The sequence below is a fragment of the Mustela lutreola genome, chromosome 4 (genome assembly GCF_030435805.1).
Source record: "Mustela lutreola isolate mMusLut2 chromosome 4, mMusLut2.pri, whole genome shotgun sequence".
Taxonomy (NCBI): Eukaryota; Metazoa; Chordata; class Mammalia; order Carnivora; family Mustelidae; genus Mustela; species Mustela lutreola.
Window position 1 is genome coordinate 36,120,358 of NC_081293.1, and position 21,152 is coordinate 36,141,509.

A 21,152-nucleotide genomic window follows, 5' to 3' on the forward strand; every position below is an offset into this window, starting at 1 on the left:
TAGAGAGAAATAAATGTGTGTGCATGCACGTGTTTATTTAACTCATATGGATTATACTTGCCCCTTATTAAGTTATTCATGGATCCTGAAGAATCAACTGTAATAAAAGCTTGTATACTCTCATACTTTAAAAAATTCAGAAAATAGGAAAATGCGTGAGAAGTTTGAGATTTCTGTAGTATTTATGTTCTGCTTTCTTCTTAAACTATGCTCAAAATAAATATGAATATTGCCAAGTACCCCCACATGAGATTTTTCCTCATGACTGGAACATTCCTTTATTTCTCTTTATTAAAATACTCTAACTTATTCAACATCAGAAACCTTTCCCCATAAGGGAAATATTCTTTTTATTTCATTTTCTCATGCCCCTTTGGAAGTCCCTGGAAGGCTTTTTGTCATACAAATCCATCGAGAGACACATACACATCGTCACAGAAGCTGAGGGGGAAAACAAAAGGAGAGAACAGTCTTATTTACAGGAAGTTGAGAAGAGAAATACTAATAATTTCCTTAGCTTAGTCCAGGCAAGTACAATGGAGACAGTGAAAAGGAGCTAGTGTGTCAGTGACTATTTAACACTTGTGGAAAAAATGAGGCCACCTTGAGTCTGAATCTGGATTTCTGGCTTGGTGCTGACATATTAATACATCCCTTAGGAAGCTAACGGTTTTCTTTATTTTACTGATAGAGGAGAAGTAAAAATTGCCTTTCCCAACAGTTTCAAAGCACGCTTGATTGTTTTAAGCCCAAGAATAGCATATCTAGTTACTTGTCTGATATCCTCTCCAGTTGTTTTCTGGACAGACTCTCAGATGCTGGCTGGTTTGGATCATAGGAGAGTACAAGCCTCTCAGCCTGTGTGGCTCTTATAGTTGTCCCGTCCCCATCAGTTTGATCGTCTGCCTCTTCACAGTAGAGTCTGTCGTTAAAAATTGGATTCAAGTTGAGTTTCACCTGGAAGTACTTGCCTCACAGAATTAGTGCAATTGAGGATGATTGAAACATTCAGTTCTCCTCTGGCCCATTAAACAGTCCCCAAGTGGTAAAGCAGGTACCTCGGCATTCTCCATCTTGTGGTGTCCTGTGGTTCCATTTGAATCCATTCTACTGCACATAGAGATTATATATTCCCCGTCTTCCTGACCATAGAACATATTATTTCTCATTAAGTCTCCAAAGGAAATATATGCACTTTTCATGCCACTCAGAGCTCTGGATTTGCTTTGGTTGGTTGCCACTGGAGCTGTGGATGTGCTTTCCGGGGTTAGGAAGCAGAGTCAGGCCCTCAGCCAACCCAGCAGGGACACAATTAGGAAGACATAGAATCCCCTACTAAAGTCCTAAGAAAATAATAAAACCAAAAGAACAGCTTTTCGTTTTGGTACAAAAAACCTTGACCCCAAACTAACTTCATTTATTCAAGGGCTGTTTGAACAAAAGAGGCTTTCCTTCAGGATCTAAACCCAACACATCAAGAAATGAGACCTGATGTTCTTTGAAGTTCCTAAATGCCTCATACATCGATTTCAGACTGGCAACCCAGTTGTTCTAAGGAAGAGGGCTACATAAATTCATTATGTGGTTGAGTAATGTAATTTGCCCATCCCAATTACTAGCACCACGAAGCACCTGGTTGCTCAGTTGCCCCAAACTGGAAATTATCCTTAATGCCTCCCTCTCTCAACCCTGAAATTCAATTAACCACCAAAAAAATATGATGATCACCTCCAAAATCTATCTCAAATGAATGCATTTCTCTTCCTCTCCATTGTCACCACCTGAGTATTGTCTGTCAGTTTTTAATTGAACTATTGTGGAGCCTTCCAGTCTTCACTCCCTATTTTTAAAATTTATTCTCAATAAAAATTATATATATATTTAAGGTATACAACATGATTTGAATATACATAGTGAAATGACTACCACGGTCAATCTGATTAACACATTTTCTCCTGTAGTTACTCTGTGTGTGTGTGTGTGATGAGAGCACCTGAAACCTCTCTCAGCAAATTGCCAGTATTCAATATTATTCAGTACTCAATTATGAGCTATAGTTCAGTCCAGCCCATAGAACAGCCCAGAATCTTCTAAAATGCAGATCTGATCCTTTCAGTACTTTGCTTGTTTCCTGTTGTTTTTAGGGTCAGCATTGGTGTGCCTGATACTTAGTGGCCATTCAGTAAAAGAATGACTGAATGAATTAACCCATTTTGGGTAACCATACTTTGTGGTCTACATAAATAACACCAATTTTTTTGACATTTTGAATAAGGCAGATTTCATATACTCAGGACTTTCTGGCTCTCTACTCTATAAAAATGGCTCAAACACCTTAAAAAATATGTTTCTGAGTCATTTATAGCAACAAATCATAATTTTGCAAAGTGTAGTATTCTTAAGATAGTGAAACATTTTGCTCTGTATGTTCTTGCTCTCTTAAATAGGGGAGAGTAGAAGAAGAATGGTCTCAATAATTCATACATCAAAAGTCTGTTTAAATTTTTTGGCAAGAGTAATAAAATATTGCTATTCCTTTATTTTTCCTATCTGTCTTTACTCCTTTTCTGATTCCTAGAGGCAACCTCTTTCGTGTTTTTAAGCTGATTTTAAGCTATTTCTATGTTGTTGACATGTTTTTAGTGATATTTCTTGATTTTTGAAATAAAATTTCTACATCTCTTGACCTAGAGAGATCTAATACATAACCTTCATTTCACAGCCTCTATTGCACTTCCTCCCCCTTTCACGCAATTATATCAGACTTTGGTTATATCAGTATTTAGAGTTTATAGCACCAGAATTATGAAAATGCTATTTCTGTGTATATCACCTAACATATTGTGATCATGTTTTCTTTCTTGCCTCCCTTTTGGGGTTAATAACTATAATTTTTTTTCGTTTTGTTTTCTGTGTGGTTATCATGATATTCTCTGACAGTGTTGGAAACCTCTTTTCACTGTGATCAGACAGCTAGGTGATCTTGATCAGTTACATTGCTTTCTCCTTTGAGAGTGATCTTTTCCTGGCCAATCTCAGATATTTAGTCTAAACCTGCTGTGCATTTTTCATCCCAGAACTTCCCTCCAGAGATATCTTTCAGTTCTTTCTCTTTTTTTCTCCCCTCTGGAAAATTCTAGAAATACCTTTCAATTCTTTTTTCTCTCTTTCTCTCTCTTTTTTTCCCCTCTGGTTGGGTTAGATCCATTTTTTCCTGAAGGAATACCCTTTGTTTTGAAGGAGCACATCCTCAAGTAGCTTTCTGACCTGGTGTCCTTGAACATGTTTTTAATTATCATTAAACATACATCATGGTTTCACTGAGGATGGAATTCCAGGCTGAAAATAATTTTTCCTAGACATTTTAAAGATATGACTCCATTGTTCCCTGGCTTTCAGTATCCCAGACAAATCTGATGGTATTCTTCTTTCTGATTATTTGTAAATGACCTCTAGTTTTCCCCCTGGGACCTTCTCAGATCTTCTCTTTAAATCCAAAGTTCTGGAATTTGACAATTATGTATATTAGTGAGGGTTTTCAACCACTAAGCCTAGGCTTCAATGGATACTTTCTCTCTCTCTCTCTTTTTTTTTAAATTAACATATAATGTATTATTTACCCCAGGGTCTGTGAATCATCAGGCTTACACATTTCATAGCACTCACTGTAGCACATACCCTGCTCAATGTCCATCACCCAGCCACCCTATCCCTCGCCCCACCCCGCCCAGCAACCCTCAGTTTGTTTTGTGAGATTAAGAGTCTCTTATGGTTTGTCTCCCTCCCAATCCCATCTTGTTTCATTTTTTCCTTCCCTACCCCCCACAACCCCTCACCTTGTCTCTCAAATTCCTCATATCAGGGAGATTATATGATAATTGTCTTTATGTGATTGACTTATTTCCCTCAGCATAATACCCTCTAGATTTCATTTCTTTTGACAGTTGTCTAGTATTCCATTGTGTGTGTGTGTGTGTGTGTATACTCTCTTTATAGAAACATGGGTTTTAAGAAATTTTTGTATTTCTTAATATTACTCCCTTATTATGCCTGGGTGGCTCAGTTGGTTAGGTGGCTCCCTCTGGCTCAGGTCATGATCCCAGCCTCCTGGAATCAAGTCCCACATCAGGCTCCTTGCTCAGCAGGGAGTCTGCTTCTCCCTCTGCCTCTAGCCTGCCACTCTGTCTGCCTGTGCTTGCCCTCTGTGTCTCTCTCTCTAACAAATAAATAAAATCTAAAAAATATATATTGCTCCCCTATTTTTCCTGTACTTTCTGGTATTTGAATTACCCAGGTTAGTCTTCTAATTACTTTTTTTAAACTTTTTTTTTTTTTTTTTTTTTTTTTTTGAGAGAGAGAGAGAGAATATGCATGAGCAGGAGAGAAAGGGCAAGGCATAGAGGGGAAGACAGATCCTAAGCAGACTTTATGCCCAGGCAGCATAGATCCTTACATGGGGCTCAGTCCTATGACTCTGAGATCAGACCTGAGCTGAAACCAAGAGTCAGAAGCTCAGCCAACTGAGTCATTCAGGCGCCCCTTTTTATATATATATTTTTTAATCTCTCGGTTATTTTGTTTTTTCTTGAGGGGAATTTGTGAAATCTTCCCAATTATATTTTCCAACATGTATATACTTGAGTGTATTCCTGCATTCACATGTTTTTAGTTCTTAAGAACTATTTTTGAAATGATATGAATGGTCCTTCTTACAGCATTTTTTCCTCTCTGGAGAAATTAATTACAGTTTTAAAAGAATCTCTCCTATTTATCTCTGCAGCTTCTGAATTCCCTTTCTCTTCAATACAGGCTCTTTGCTAATATTTCATCTGTGAATATGTGTATGTTTAAAGGTGCAGTATACACACAAACAAATCTGGTATGTTTTGTGTATGCAGGACTGTTGAACTGGTGAGCTTCACTGTAGAAGGTTTAGTTGGGGATCCAGCCAACTGGAGACTCCACTTTCTCTGCTTTGGTAACTCAGGGATTTCTACCTTATTTAAAAAAATGGCATTTCTTGTCTATTGTAGTTTTTTCTCTTGTGCTTTTTTTTTTAATCATCAACTTAGCATTTACATTTACTTATTTTCATACATTAGCAGTGCCCTGCAAAATATTATACATTTTATGTTCAATAATATGTACAGAGTGTTATATTTTAAATTTATATGGTATGGAGGGGGAACCTCAAACAGGGAGGTGTCAGTTCTTCTTAGAAGGCGACGGTGCCCTTACATACTTCATAAACAGATTGACCCTTGGCTAAGTCTTGAGAGATGAAGAGGCATTTGCTGGACAGACAAGGGCAGGAAAGCATATCGTGCATATGACAAAACAAGAATGAAGGGCCAGAATTGGGAAAAGAACACACACACACACACAAAAAAATGAAGGGCCAGGCCATAATCGAGCATAGTCTTTTCCATAGACCAGTAAGCTGGAACAAAATGTGTTTGGGCAGTGGTGAGAGCAAGGAAGGAAACTCCAGAGTTAATCAAGTTCAGATGATAGAACTCCTCCATTCCGTGCAAAGCATGGGAATAAAAGGTGAGTGAGACTCTGTCTTCCCTAAGCAGTTCATAGTCTCGTAGGGAAGGAAAGATAAAAATAAGTGGCAATCATGTTGGGCATAACTGTGAACTGAAATATCTCTTTCAAAGAAAAAGAGATTGTATCTGATTAAAAAGGTTTTGTAGAGGAAGAAACATTTGTAAGGCCTCGGATTTAGATGAAAGAGTTTTGGCAAGAACAAACTGAGTTGGAAAGGAATTAACATGGCCCTGGGCATGGAAAGAATAGTTGGAGAACAGGAGTCTAGTCCGATTGGTACACAGGGGAGCAGGATAAATCCGACAGTGTGGGCTGGGCCATGGGGCGGACGGTCTTGGGTGCCAGACCAGACAGTATGTGCTTCATTTTGAACACAAAGAGGATGTTTGCACACAGACAAACTTAAGATGGCAGTTTATGTCTTGATGTACACCCTCCTCTCTCTTCCTTGTTCCTGGTGAATGTTCTTCTTAGAGTTTGAGCATGAAACATCGTGGACAGTAAGTAGTAGTCTCTTGTGTTCCTCCTTAGGTCCATCCTCTCCTTTAATTCATTCTGCACAACTTATCCAGTGAGCTCTAAAAATGCAAATTGAGTCATTTCTCTGCTTTTCACAGCCAACTGCTGCATTTGGTATGAAATTCAATTTTCCTATTGTGGTCTACAAAATCCCAAAGCCTCTGGCTCCCAACCACATCCTGGACTTCGCGCTACGCCACTTTCCTTATCACTCTTTCCCTTCCATTCAAATATCCAGTTGTTCATCCTGCTATTCCTTTAAGGTGATGAGCTGACTCCTATATTGGGGCCTTTGTACTTGCTGTTCCCACACCTAGAATGCTCCTTTTATTAGCTCTTTGCATACATAGTTGGTCTCTATGGGGTTTTAGGTGTCAGATAAAATGTTATTTCCCCAAAGAGGCTTTCTCTCTGACCATCCTACTGAAACTAACTTCTGCCCCTTTCTCCTCTTACTCTGTGGCACTGCCCAATCTATTTGCTTTGGAGCACTTTTCTTCATGTCTAATGATATTGTTGAATTATGTGGTTTAACTGTTAGTTATCCCTTTCTTATCCTGCTAGAAATTACCACTCCAGAATTCAGAGATGTTGTTGTTCGTATTTTCTGCTGTATCCTGATGCCTAGCAGAGTCCTTAGCATATAATACTCAAAAAACACTTGTGGAATAAAGAAAAAATAGAGACATTATTATATTGAAATTGCCTCTCTTTATTCTTGGCAGATTAACTCCATAAATTTTGAGTGGATCCTTAAGAATCTTTTTAATCTAATTATTTCTTTCATTGTTTTTATTCTATCTCCTTCCTTATTTCTATAAACAATTATCGGCTACACTGTAAGCTCCACGAGGGAAGAGACCAGCGCTGGTCTTTGAACGTTTTAATTTTGGTGTCCTAACCATAGTAGATGCTCAATAAGGGCTTTTAAAGATGTCTGCACAGAGATGCCTGGATGGCTCAGTTGTTTAAGCTGCTGCTTTGGCTCAGGTCATGATCCCAGGGTCCTGGGATCGAGCCCTGCATCGGGCTCCTTGCTCAGTGGGGAGCCTGCTTCTCTCTCTACCTCTGCCTGCTGCTCTGCCTGCTTGTGTTCTCCCTCTCTCTCTCTGACAAATGAATAAATAAAATCTTTAAAAAAAAAAAAAGCACAATGAGGAAGGTATATAAGGAAGTGAGAGGTAAATGGTGGGACTCTTTTGCATGGAAGACAGGGGATTTTTTTCTAGTTTCCCATAAAACATTTAACCGATGATGATTATGGTTAATTATTCTTTGTCCTGGTTCTCTTGATAGGTGGGTCTTCAACCTTGGGTGGACAGATACAGAGCAGATGAAAAATTAAAATTCAGAAGTACGTATTTGTTACTTTGAGTGTGTAGTTCTATCAGAACTCCCTGGGGTGCACATTACATGCATCTGTTTTTTTGTTTTTGTTTTTGTTTTGTTTTGCTTTTGTTTATTTGGTCTCTCCCTGAATTTCCACTTGCCCAATGCCTCTGAGACTGGGATGTGGGGATCTTAATTTTTGAAAAGCTCTTTCAAGAATTCTTATGCAGACCAAAGTCTGAGAAATGCTGGTGAAGGCTCGTGTTACATGATCTTCCGTGAGTCTGAATTCTGCTAGGTAACTGCAGTCGTGTATATTGGCCATCTGGTGAGAGAAAGACAAAGCCATATTCTTTAGTTATTGCTCATGTAGATTGCCATAGCGGGAAGTTCCCTAGTAATTCTTGTCAGCTGCTAAGCAATGTGCTGTTTCTCATGAGTAATGGTCTGTTCTTTGCATTATATTGTATTAAATTCCATTATTTCTCATGCTTTGTGTCTCAGAAAAAGGAAACTGTGGTATGGTAATTTCTCTTAGGAAATGTTTCTGCTTATATAGATCACATAGTTCATGAGTCAGATTCTTCAAATATACAACTTTTGGGGGAGTAACCCATGTATTTTGGGAAACTGGTTCCAACTTGGTATATTGCTGCTGTAATGTTCGTAACATGATTATAACAAAGAGGTGTGGGAATTCAGTGGTCACTGAGGGCCACTGAAGACCAACTGGGGGGAAAGTGACACTCTCTTGAGGCAGGATATATGATAGAAAAAATGAAAAATAATTGCAAAAATTCATACAAGGAATAATTTCCCTCACCCTGGCAAATTCAGGGAAGGTCTTGGGGAGAGGGTAGGTTGGATGAGCAGTAAGTGGCCGACAGAGTTTCCCTAGAGAAAGGGTAGTGAAGAGGTTGCCAATTGAATAGTGACACAGGTGCAGGAATGAGGTAGAAGTGGGCACAGGAGGAGAAGTAGCTTTTTCTGGAAGCCCAACTCCAAGGGAATTACTTTCTGTCTGCATCCAATATTCAGCATGTTTAATCGAGTTCTAGAGAATGCTTATAAGCTGAAAATGGAAGCAAGACACCCTTAAGAAATTGTACAGATATTTGAGAAAATGATGACCCCACAAGGATTTTGTACGAGGGAAATGTTTTTCATTCTCAGTTTTTCAGACTGAGACTTGCCAGGAATTTAATGTCTTTATGCCATCTACCCATCTAATGTTTGAGCCAGACACCGCCGCTTCTATTAATTTAAACTTTTAATATAACCTGGCTGAGAACTCTTGTCTTAGGTTTCAGATATTCCCAGGAATGCTAAGAACCACTCGACAATAGCTCTAAAAATTAATTACACTAGAGACTCATCAAAACTTGCATGTAGGCGTCAACTGAATAACTGTCAAGAATACTCACAATGATACTTAATATTGGTGCCACAGTTTGACAATGTATAAGGCCTTTATTATTCACTTTTATCCTCCTCTCATTCCTAGCATCGTCTCATTTACTCCTCCTCATGGTCTGGTAAGGCAGGTCTTCCCTCCCAACCCTCAAAGGGGTACAAATGATTTGTCTGAAGTTAAAATACTACTTAGCAGTTTAGATGGCTGAAGGAAGTAGTTATCCACTATGGCATCTGGGAAGGTTTATACTGGGCCTCCTCTGTGTTTTGAAGGTACCAAGAGTTATGAGGTCCTTGATAGGCAGAACTTTCCCTCTTGAACTGTAGGTCTCATCTTCAGTGGTCTGTGGGAGAAACTCTGAAGGAGAAACAGAATATAGGAAAAGGTAGACCTGTGTGTTGGCCGACACACAAGAGCCCTCCTGGGATTTTTGGAATGGGTCAGGGCCTGCAAGCTCCCCTTTCCTGGATAGGGACACAGAGAGCTAAAGGGGGCCTTGTATCAGAGCCCAGAGAATACCCAGGTTAGAGGACCAGCCCCAGAACTACTTCTCTAGCAGTAACTGGCCACCCTACAGTTACATATTGGACTGTTTCTGTTCTTAACTAATGCAACCTGCTATAGCTCTAAAATATTTTTAGATATTTCCTATAAGAATTTAACAGGCTGCTCACTTATGAACCTAAGGGGAGATCAGAGGATCGTTCATGGGAAGTGGTGGCAAGAGTTTAGCCCCGATTTGCAGATGTCCTATGCTGGCGCAGCTTCATTGCCCAGACTCCAGCTGAGAACTGACCTACAGTGGGAGGTCCTTGAGAGGAAAAGGGGAGCGTGGTTCTCTAAGAGAGGTTTGGAAGGGAGGTCTTCTGCCACCAGTGAAGGGCATCGAGTAAGGACAAGAAAGATGGAACTGCCACATCAAGGGAGAATCTCAGCCATTGCTTTGGAAGGTTAACAGCATGTTACAGTATATTTATGACTTTCCAATTCCAGAAAATTTCAGCCACTAAGTGCACAACAGAGGACAAATCACTGGAGAAGTCAGAAGTCGAGTCTCTACAGTCAGCACATGCTGCTCCTCCAATTTACCCCTTCCCCAAGACCTTCTCCGAGTAGGGGCTACAGCCCAGAGTTCCTCCCTGGTTTCTCCTCTGTCTCCCAAGCTTCATCCATGGACAGGGCCCTCCACCCCAGTGTGCCCAGCAGAGCAGACAGACCTCTCAGTGCCGCCCATGTGTTTCCTAGTTCAGGAAGACCTAATAAAGAAAAATTCACACCGCTAACCATTCCACTAAAAGCCCCAATTTCCCTTTTTAATGCAGAGAGCAGAGTGTAAAGACCTATAACCGCACTGCAGTGTAGAAGTCTATGAGCTGTAGAGAAGTCGCTCTGGGTAAATTGTGCACCCTTCCTTTTCAATGTGCCATAGGTCATCTAGATGAAACAAATCAGAGCTCTGGAAAGTCCTCTATTCCTGCGGCCTGTTTCCCACATGGAAACCTAATCACCTCTACCACAGTGAATCTGGGTCCTTGGCGGTGACTGGGTGTGACTTACGGGGCTTAGACCTCCAAGTGCGGCAATACCCAGCAGGAGCAGATGGACTTCTAAGCAACCAGACAATCATTTCCTAATGCAAGTGCTGGGAGTGAGATCCAAGCACGTTTCACTTCTTCCCCTCCCCACAGTGCAGAGATTGATGAACAGAACATGAGGTTTTCCAAGATAATGTATGCAAGCAACCTACTTACAGCAGGCTTTTTTTTTTCCAAGTGTCACTGTCTCTCTTTACTTGGCAAGTGGAGCCTGCCATTAGTAAGACTATTCAACAGTGACCTGCAGGCAGGACAGAAAGCTTGAGGGGTTAAAGCCTCCAGGGGACAAAGAAGAGGATAATTTAAATATACCTTACACATCCTCCTTTACCTTAGGGTTAGTATGACTAATGCATGGGACTTTATCTACACTTTGTTTCAATGAGGCAATGATTGGAAAAGCCAGTAAGAGAAGGCCTGACCCCTAGAAGCACTGCTGTAAGAAAACCACTGTTAGTAAAATCTGGTATGAATAGAATGTGGGTTAACACTGCTATTATGATGATAATTATAATCATTGTGACTATTGTCAGGTTCATGGAATAAGAGATCACAATGTGGTACCAAACAAAAGGGTGACATCTCCAAGATTAAAAAAGACCGAACCCATACAAAATCTATTCATTTTTTTCCAACTTTATTGAAATATGGTTGACAAATAAAAATTGTGTATAAGTATACAACATGTTGTTTTAAGTATATACTGTGAAATGAGTACCAAAATCAATCTAATTAACATACGCATCAAGTCACATAGTTACCGTGTGTGTGTATGTGTGTGTGTGTGTGTGTTTCTGTGTCTGTGTGTCTGTGTGTGTGATTAGAATAGTTAAGATCTGGGGCACCTGGGTGGCTCAGTGGTTTAGGCCTCTGCCTTCGGCTCAGGTCATGATCTCAGGGTCCTGGGATCGAGCCACACATCCGGCTCTCTTCTCAGCGGGGAGCCTGCTTCTTCCTCTCTCTCTGCCTGCTTCTCTGCCTACTTGTGATCTCTGTCTGTCAAATAAATAAATAAAAATCTTTAAAAAAAAAAAAAAGAATAGTTAAGATCTTCTTAGCAAATTCCGTGTGTATAATATATCATTAACTATAGTTACCCTGCTGTACATTAGGACTCCAGAACTCTTATCTTATAACTGAAAGTTGTACCCTTTGATGAACATCTCCCATTTTTCCTATCCCTCAGTCCCCTGTGACCACTCTTCTCTCTGTTTCTATGTATTCAGTTTTCTTAGACTCCATATATAAGTGAGATCATACAGTATTTGTTTTTCATGGTCTAACTTATTTCACTTAGCATAATATCCTCTAGGTTCATCTGTACTGTCACAAATGGCAGGATTTCCTTCATTTCTAATGGCTGTATAGCATTCTATGTCTATAATGTTCTTTACCTTTTCATCTGTCAGCAGACATGGAAGTTGTCTACATATCTTGGTTATTGTGAATAACACTTTGGGGAACATGGGAATGCAGAGCTCTTTTCAAGAGACTGATTTTGTTTTCTTTGAAAAAGGACTGGGATTGCTGGATCATGTGTTAGGTCTGTTTTTTTTTGTTTGTTTGTTTGTTTATTTGTTTGTTTTAATTTTTGTAGGAAACTCCATACTGTTATCCATAGTGGCTGTACAAATTTACATTCCCACCAATACTGCACAAAGATTTCCTTTTCTCTGTATTTTCACCAACACTTGTTATTTCTTCTCTTTTTCAAAATAGCCATTCTAACAGGTGTGAGGTGATATCTCTTTGTGGTTTTGATTTGCATTTTCCTAATTATTAGTGATGTTTAAAATCTTTTCACATACCTCTTGGTTATTTGTCTTCCTTGGAAGAATGTCTATTTAGGTTAGTTGTCTATTTTTATTTGAGTTTTTGTTTTGCTTTGTTTTTGGTCTCTGTTTGGTTTTTATTTTGTTTTGCTATTGAGTTGTTGGAGTTCTTTATATATTTTGGATATTAACCCATTTTTTTAGTATATGGTGTGCAAATATCTTCTCCCCTTCTATAGGCTGCCTTTTCATTTTGATTACTTCCTTTGCTGCTTTGCTGTGCAGAAACATTTTAGTTGTTCCTCTTGTGTTTTTGCTTTTGTTTCCTGAGCTTCTGGTATCCTATCCAAATGATCATTTGCCAAGACCAATGTCAAGGAGATTTTCTCCTATACTTTCCTCTAGGAGTTGTAAGATTTCAGGTCTTTTCAGTCTTTAATCCATTTTTAGTTGACTTTTGTGTATGGTGTTAGATAAGGCTCCAGTTTCATTCTTTGATATCTGCCCAACCCTCCAAACCACCATAGGTGATACTGTGGGACCTGAAGCAGCCCTGTGACTCACATTCAGTCCCATTTTACTGCCAGTTCAGAGTTGGTTCTGAACTCATAGGGACCCAGCAAGAGACCGCCCCATCCATGCCTCTGGTAACAGGCCTGCCAACCAGCAGCCAAGGGACCTAGATCTAGTCTTACTTGACTGATATTCTGGAGACAATCCCATCAGTAAGGAGATCTGGCAGGAGAAGGTCTTTGCTTGCTTTAAAAGGAAAAAAAAAAGTCTGTAAAGATAGGAAGAATTTCCTTAAAATGCACAGACACCAATGCAAGGCTATAAGGATCATGAAGAATCAGGCAAACATGCCATTACTGCAGGAAATTAATACAGCTCGAGTAACTGACCCTAAAGAAATGGAGATCAACAAATCGCCTGACAAAGAACTCAAATAATTGTCCTAAAGAAGCTTATTGAGCTATAAGAGAACAACAAATTGAGGAAAAATTAATTCTTAAAATACCAACATCTATGTTATTGCTCCCTAAAGAGCTTTGGCGATGTAATAGTTTCCTGCAAAACTATTCAATGATGAGGTAGCAGCTTCATGCAATAGATATTTTTAGCAGATAAATTATTTTCCATAACCCTCCAGTCCTATAAAACACTGGACTAACCTCTTGCCCTAGCTCTTACCCCCATGCCCCTGGGACCCACTTCCCTGACCCTGTAAAGAGAGCATGAGAAGCATACACAGGACCCGATGCCTTATGTGGAGAGGATACAAATAGAAGCTTGGAAAATTTCCAGTGTGCTGGGAAGCTGTGCGGAGTGGTGGTAGGACAGACTCTGGCTCCCAACACAGAGTCCAGCTGTGAATCAGGAGCTGAATAACTTAGAGATGCTCCTGAAAACCTCTGAATTTCAGTTTCCTCCTGTGTAATAAAAATAATTGTATAGACTTCTCAGAGATGTTAAGAAAATGAAAAGTGAGTGTAAGCAAAGCACCTAGGGCTGAATGGTAGCTCAACAATGATATTTTCTTTCCTTGCTAGTTGTCCCTAATCAGCCCTCCTAACTAGTCCCCTAGAACATGGTCCTAACCCTTACTTCCCTGTGGTATCAGTACAATTCATGTCCAACTTGCAAATACATTCCTATTTACATTTTAAAATAGGAGAAGACGAGGTGACTGGGTAGCTCAGCCAGTTAAGCAACTTCTCCTGGTTTTGGCTCAGGTCATGGTCTTGAGATTGAGCCCTGTGTATGTTTCCGTGCTCAGCGTGAGTCTGCTTGAGACTTTCCCTCTCCATCCCCACTTTCTCTGTTCCTCCCCCTTCCCCACCCACACACATGCATGTGCTCTTTCACTCTCAAATAAATAAATTTTTTTTTTTATTTGACAGAGAGAGATCACAAGTAGGCAGAGAGGCAGGCAGAGAGAGAGAGGAGGAAGCAGGCTCCCTGCTGAGCAGAGAGCCCAATGCGGGGCTCAATCCCAGAACCCTGGGATCATGACCTGAGCCGAAGGCAGAGGCTTAACCCACTGAGCCACCCAGGCGCCCCACAAATAAATAAAATTTTAAAAAATGAAATATGAGAAAGCTAATAATGAACAATTTCCAAGTAAAGATCTAAATTGAAAGTAGAAAATGTAGAAAGGATGAAAATGTGCAAGTCCAACAGCAAATAAATATATGAAAAATTTCTCTACTTCTCTAGTGTCCAGAGAAATGCAAATTAATATTAAATATAAATTTAAATCATCAAATGGAGAAAGAATGGTAATACCTACAGTAGCAGGAAAAGTGCAATCACCCAAATATTGCTTGAGAAATTATGAATCATTACATCCCTTTTGGAAAGTAAACCAATAGATATCTCTATAGAGATGTCTTCATATGTACACACACACACACACACACACACATATAAAAACATGTACACATCTTTTGCCACAGTATGTCCCATTTCTGGGAACTTATCTCTTAGCAATAGAGGCACTAATATAAAGATGATTAACTCAACGCTGATGTAGTAAAATCTAGAAATAATGCAAACACCCACTTAAAAAAAAAAAAGAGGATTCAGATATTTAGTTAACTTGTACATTCCTTTGGTGGAATATAATCCAACAAGATAAGGCTATACCACTTTCCTTGGAGAGATAGACGTGTTAAGAGAAAATAGCAAGATACAAAAGAATAAGTGATTTCGTTTTTGAAAAAGTAGCAAAAATACCTATAGTGTCTATGCACATATGTTTGTGTGAATAAGTATAACATCACGGAGAAGTCAATATAAGGAGATGTACTGAGTAACTAACATCCCTCATCTGTGTTATGTATAGGGGTTGCAGAGAAAAGGGGAAGTAATGAGGAGAAGGGAAAACTAGGCAAAACGAAAAGGCTGTACAATATATATTGTGGACCTGTGCATAATATATGGGGTCCATGATCACATAAAAACAAAACAAAACAAAACAAAAACACCTGTGTGTATATACACCTGTGTGTAATTTCCAGATTTTTTAGAAAATTATATGTATGTATACATAAAGAGATGAGTGGAAGGATAGTTACCAAAATATTAAAGGCAATTAGCAGGATAACACTCACATGACTTTTATATTTTTATATTTTGATTAAATACTTTATATTGAGCCTGTATTATTTATATAATCAGAGAAAAGCTGCTTTCACTATACAAGGGGGAGGGAGCAGTGCCGTGGCTGGTTGTAATTCCTCAAGGTGCATCCAGAAATAAGGAAGGGCCTTTAGAATGCTTTTTGAATTTGTTTGAAATCCTGGAAGAAGGGAAGGTGTGTCTCGGAGTGGGAACTCTGACATGGGGTTGACATGCAGCATACTTCTTAGGGGATCACTTGAGAACCACAGCTGGGGGAGGGAGAGGGGAGAAAGGCTGGGCAGAGGGTGAGGTTGAACTGTGATGTTGGATTAGTGACAGTCTCTGTTGACCCCACAGGGAGCCCTGGAGCCAGAATTTCCCTTCAGCTCCTATCCCATGTTGAGCTGAGATAGCCAAGCCTTTATAACCCCCAAGCAGATGGGTCATAGATATGAGGGTTCCTGGGGGGAGGGCAGTCGTGGTAATCCCTGAAGGGGCTTAAGCTGAGTATAGCCTGATGACAGCACTCCCAGCAGCTTGGGGCACCAAGGCCTTTATTGAAGGGGACCTAGGAAGGGCATCTCTTGGTCTTCCTAGAATGGCTGTGATGATCCCACTTGGCTGGGAGTGCTGGCTGGCCTCGTTGAATTCGAGCTGGTTTTGCAGGATCAGATCTGGTTTTAGTTGAAAGGGGCAATTCTACAGGGGAACTGATTTGTTGTGAGAGTGAGTTTCTCATAGAACTATTCAGCCCTCAGGACAGAAGTGTGAACATTTCGTCAACAAGGAATGAGTTTATTTACTAAGCTTCTACCATAGGCCATGCACTGAGTGGGCATCTGTGGAAAAGCCCCAGAGAGCAATGAGGCTAGTCACCATCCTCTCTCAAGGACTTTACAGGAGAGATGAAAGCGTGTCACACAGCAGCAGTACCGCAAGATGGTGAGTGATAAGTGTTGCCCAGCAGGTGACACAGCCAGCTGTTGAGGGGAAGGTGGATGGGAGGGGGCATCTCCATATCAAAACATGTGTGTCATGAAATGAGCAAGTCAGATGGCTTAGGAGCTCTGTTCATCTTTCTGGATGCAGCAGGGCAAATCTATAAACAGCAGCCAGCTGTGATGTGGAATTTAGATGCCTGGATTCAAATTATGTTTCTGCTCCAACTTGCTCTCGTGAAGTTGGGGTAAATCATTTAAAAGTGTATGTGTCTTTAAACCTCAGTTTCCCTACTTGCCAAAGGGAGATAGAGCATACCTTGCATGTTGTTCTTAGGATAATGTGAGGTAATTCCAGTTTAGTTGCTATGAAGATGATGGAATATGTTGGCTTTGCAAAGAGTTAAATGCTACACCTACATGAGGTATAATTTCTGTTACATTAGTAAGTTGTAGTTCGTCTATCCATGAGATTGAAAATGAGTTTCCACAGTTAATCAATTTAACTGAATATTGTTGGATGACCTACCACTTTCCAGTGACTTCCCAGGAAACTCTTGGGAATATTTGAGACCTGAGACAAAAGCCTTCAGCACAATGCTATATTAGGTGAATTAATGGAATTATATAATAAAGTACATCAAATATTACATGGGAGAGACTGTTCTATTGATGCTAATAATTCCAGGGGCAGATTCAGACATCTCAGTGTCTTTCCCTGACCCCAAATCCTATCGCTCAGTCCTTTGCTCAAACAAGCATGAAAAGTCTTGTGGACGCTGTTACCTCTGTGATCAATATCTCAACGGTTGCTGGGACTCTATTAAATGCATTAAATGTGCTGAATCTTGGAAGCAGGGGGAAGTATTTTTTAGCTGAGTCTCCAGCAAAAGGTTCTTCTTATCCTGTCACCTGTCACGCTTTATCTATTGCTCAAGTACCAAAAGAACCAGAATTTGTTCACCCCATATTACACTTGAGTAGTATTGCTTATCTATCATCCCTGACTCAGCAGTGGATTTTGCACCTTATTCCATGGTCCCTTGATTTTCTTCCTTACCTTCTTCAAGGCAGAGGCAGGGTCCAAGAGTGTGTTAGGAATACAGAAGTCCCCTTTTAAACTTCCCTACTCTTAATTATCCAACACCTGCCCCATCCCAGGCTTACCCATTATTTGAGATCGATGATTATCATTTTCTAAACCTGAAGGGATGTGTGAATAAAGGCATCTTTACCAAACTTTACTATTCTTATGTATCTGTAATATAAAGCATGGATTAAAAGTGACTGCATGCTTGCTCAGCAAATAGTTTCAAAACAATTCCTGTAGACTCCGTTCCAAACAGGTTATTGCTCCCATGTTCTTGCTATGAAGAAAATATAAAGGTACCACTGCCTGAAGGTTATTGTTTATTAATATTTCTCAACTCCTATTTTTACACTTCTCCCCCCAGCTGCACTAAGACCAAGGATCCCCATCTCTGATCATGGCCTGATGAGAGCTGTGGGAGGAACCAACTCCTTACTCCATTTGTCCCCACAGGTCAGACTGCAGGATCAGAGCTGGAGGGTCTCAACATGGCAGAGAACACAGCCACAGAGCATGGCAAAAAGGGAAAGTGAAAGCTGCCAGGTCACAAAGCCATTCCTATTACTTACTCAAATGGCAGCCAGTGTGTTGCAGAACATATTGGAGGAAAGTGAAAGTTTCCACTATACTGTATCAGATGCTCCCTTTTTCTCTGGTAGCAGAATTCTACATTTATCCATGTATCTTCCTATGCACCAGAAATCCATGTGCTTCTAGTAAATCTAATGACATCTGATGATGGGTCATGGGTCCTGATTAGCCTCAGCCAATGATTCTCAAACTCTTTGGTCTCAGGACTCTACCCTCAAAGAATCAAGGACCCCAGTGACTTTCTGTTTTGTGTTTTATATCTATCAATACTTATTATTGTAGAAATTAAAACTTAGAAATACTTTTAAATGCTTATTTATAAGTATATTTTATTTATTTTTTAGCCTCATACTTTCTTTATTAATAAGTAATAGGAACAATGGAGTTTTCCATTCTTTAACATTTAAAGCCACCAAAGCTTAATTAACAGTGCCTTTATATATACCTGGTATAGAAACCCATGTTTACAAAAGTAACATTTTCAATGAGAAAGACTATATTCTCCAAAACAAACAAGGAGTGAGAGTGAAGTGGTTTTGCAATTGTGCAAATATCTTTACTATTTGGTGCAATTGATTCTCATATTAGTTTCTACATTCAATCTATTGCAATATACTATTTCCATTAAAGTATAAAAGCTGCATGTATGCAGTTGGAAAGGGAAAAAAATTTTAATATCTTTTCAGATATGTGTGGATATTCCTTTTTGATATTACACTAAAACTCAAGTGGTAGTTTTTCAAAGCTTCATTGATGAAACTAAAGCCATGCTAATGGACTGTTCATCTGTCGTATTAAAACTCACTGACCTATCATACACATTAAATGGAACTTTTAACCATACATAAGTTTACAACATGGTGCATTGGTTGTTTGAAGAATGTTGGCTCAAAGAGTTATGCAGTTTTTCTTCAAATGTTAATATAAAAAAAAAAAATCACAGTCACATTCACTAATATTCCCAACATCTCATATAAGAAAAGTCTTTAGTATCAGGAAGGTGTAAGGCTCATGGCTGCTGAACAAATTTTCCATAATTCGAATTTTCTCCTGAAAACTTACATTTTTTCACTGGCAACATACACAGTCCTTATGTTTTGTTTTGTTTTCCCTTTATCCTGCCTACCCTCTGTCTCTTCCAAGTGGCAGAATACTTCATTCAACCCCCAAGGAAAATCTCTGCTCAATACCCAAGTATGAATAAGTCTAGCTTGTCTATTGTTGTTGTTGTTGTTCAAAAAAACCCTGATATTCCACTGAAAAAGTGGTTGGTTCAGCTTGCAATTCAAACAGCTACATATGTGATCTTCTTTTTTCTTGAGACAACATACTTTATATGCAGCAGAAGCATTTCACGCATATACCTCAATTCTATCACCCAGAATATTAGAAAGATGTGGGCTCACATGCCAAGATTTATTAATAATTTTTGCTGCTTTATCAGGGACATTCTTGAGTAAAATGGTATTTTTTACTGCAAGTCATGGCAATAAAGAATGTAATGACTAACACAGTATAGTGCCTCTACTTGGATTGGTGCTGATATAGTAGTTTTCTCTGCTGTTGGTTTCACACCATCAGTGTGAGTGGCAATGCAGTGAAAAAGGCTAATAACATCTTAACCTTATTACAAAAATCATTTTGACTTCATGTTCTAAGCTCTTAGTCCCAGTGCAGGATTGGGTTTGGGTTTGGGTTTGGGGATGGATGTGTGATGTGATTTTGACCAGGGAGACCTGAAGGGAAGAAGTGTTTGTGGGGCTTCTGAAGAAGTTTCCCCTTCCCAAAAAGGGATGTGGGGAAGTGTACATCCTCTTTCCACCTTGGGCTAAGTATTGTCCTACCTGAATGAGACTTCTGGGAAGGCTACATCCATCTTGTGACTACAAAGGGAAACAAGCATAGGATAAAGTCAATGTAGAAAGTGAGAGAGCAGAGACAAGGAAGGAACCTGGGGTCTTGGTGAAATTGTTGAGCCACTGATCAAAATACATCTTGAGACTCTTCTCTTCTTCTGAACTTTATGAGATAATCTTTAATTTTTAAATGAATTTGAAGTTTTCTTTTGTGTGCATACATGATAATAAATTAGGACAATTGTACACGTATGAGTCATGAGGACTCTGAAGCAACATTAACGTGCCCCACAGAGTACAGTATGATGTGAAATTCTGAGGACTACTCATGTGGAGTAGAATAAACATCAAGGAGGTTATAGTATTTGCTTAACTTCTCTGATTAGAGGCGATCACCATTCCTTGGAGATAAAAAGTGGAGACTGAGATCAGATACACCTGCATGCATATCCTGTATGATTTTCTAGCTGTATATAAATTAACTATAAATAGCTCTAATCACAGGGCGTCAGTTATTAATAAATCCTACTGTCATTTTTATAAGATTCCAAGCAAAAGTCTTCCTGGAGGCACTGATTTATATATAGATACAAGACACAGACTCAAGTAAGCAAAACTAGTGTACTTTCTCTCTTGAAAAAAATCTGAGCTTGTTATTGTAATGGTAATACTTAAATGTGAATTGTTTCATATATAGGTTATAAGACTATGGATAGGAGGAAGACGTTTGGATGGCTAGTAAAAAGGGAATAGATTCTGGATATAGTGAGACTGTCAGAGAAAGTGGGTCTGATGTGTTGCATAAGGGATTGCCTTTGGGCATTCAAGAGGCATAGTGCCCAAGAAGGGGGCATCAGTGACCTAAGTATTAGAAAGATGTTGGTTCTCCTCCTTTCCCAATAATGTTATTATATTAGTATATAATTAGAATATAGTAAGTTCTGCTTTAATAACAAAGGCCCAGTGGTTTAGAACCACATACTCATGAAAAATCTCATGCAGGGGGCACCAGGGTAGCCCAGTTGGTTAAGTGCATGCCTTCAGCTTAGGTCATGATCCCAGGGTCCTGGGATCAAGTCCCATATTGGGATCCCTGCTCAGTGGGGAGCCTGCTGCTCTGTCTGCATGCTGCTCTCTCTCCCTCTTACAAATAAATAAATAAAATCTTTTAAAAAAAATCTCATGCAGGTTAGGAAACACTTTCCTCTATTTGCTATCTTCCTCTTTTTTGTAGACCCCTATCTTAAGAAATGTGATCTCATATTTTGTCAAAGTAAATGAGAAAACTGTAAAGATGGCATACTGGCTTCAGAATACTTTGGCCTGGAAGAGATTCCCATATCACTTTTTTTCTTTCCCTGGCTGAAAGAGG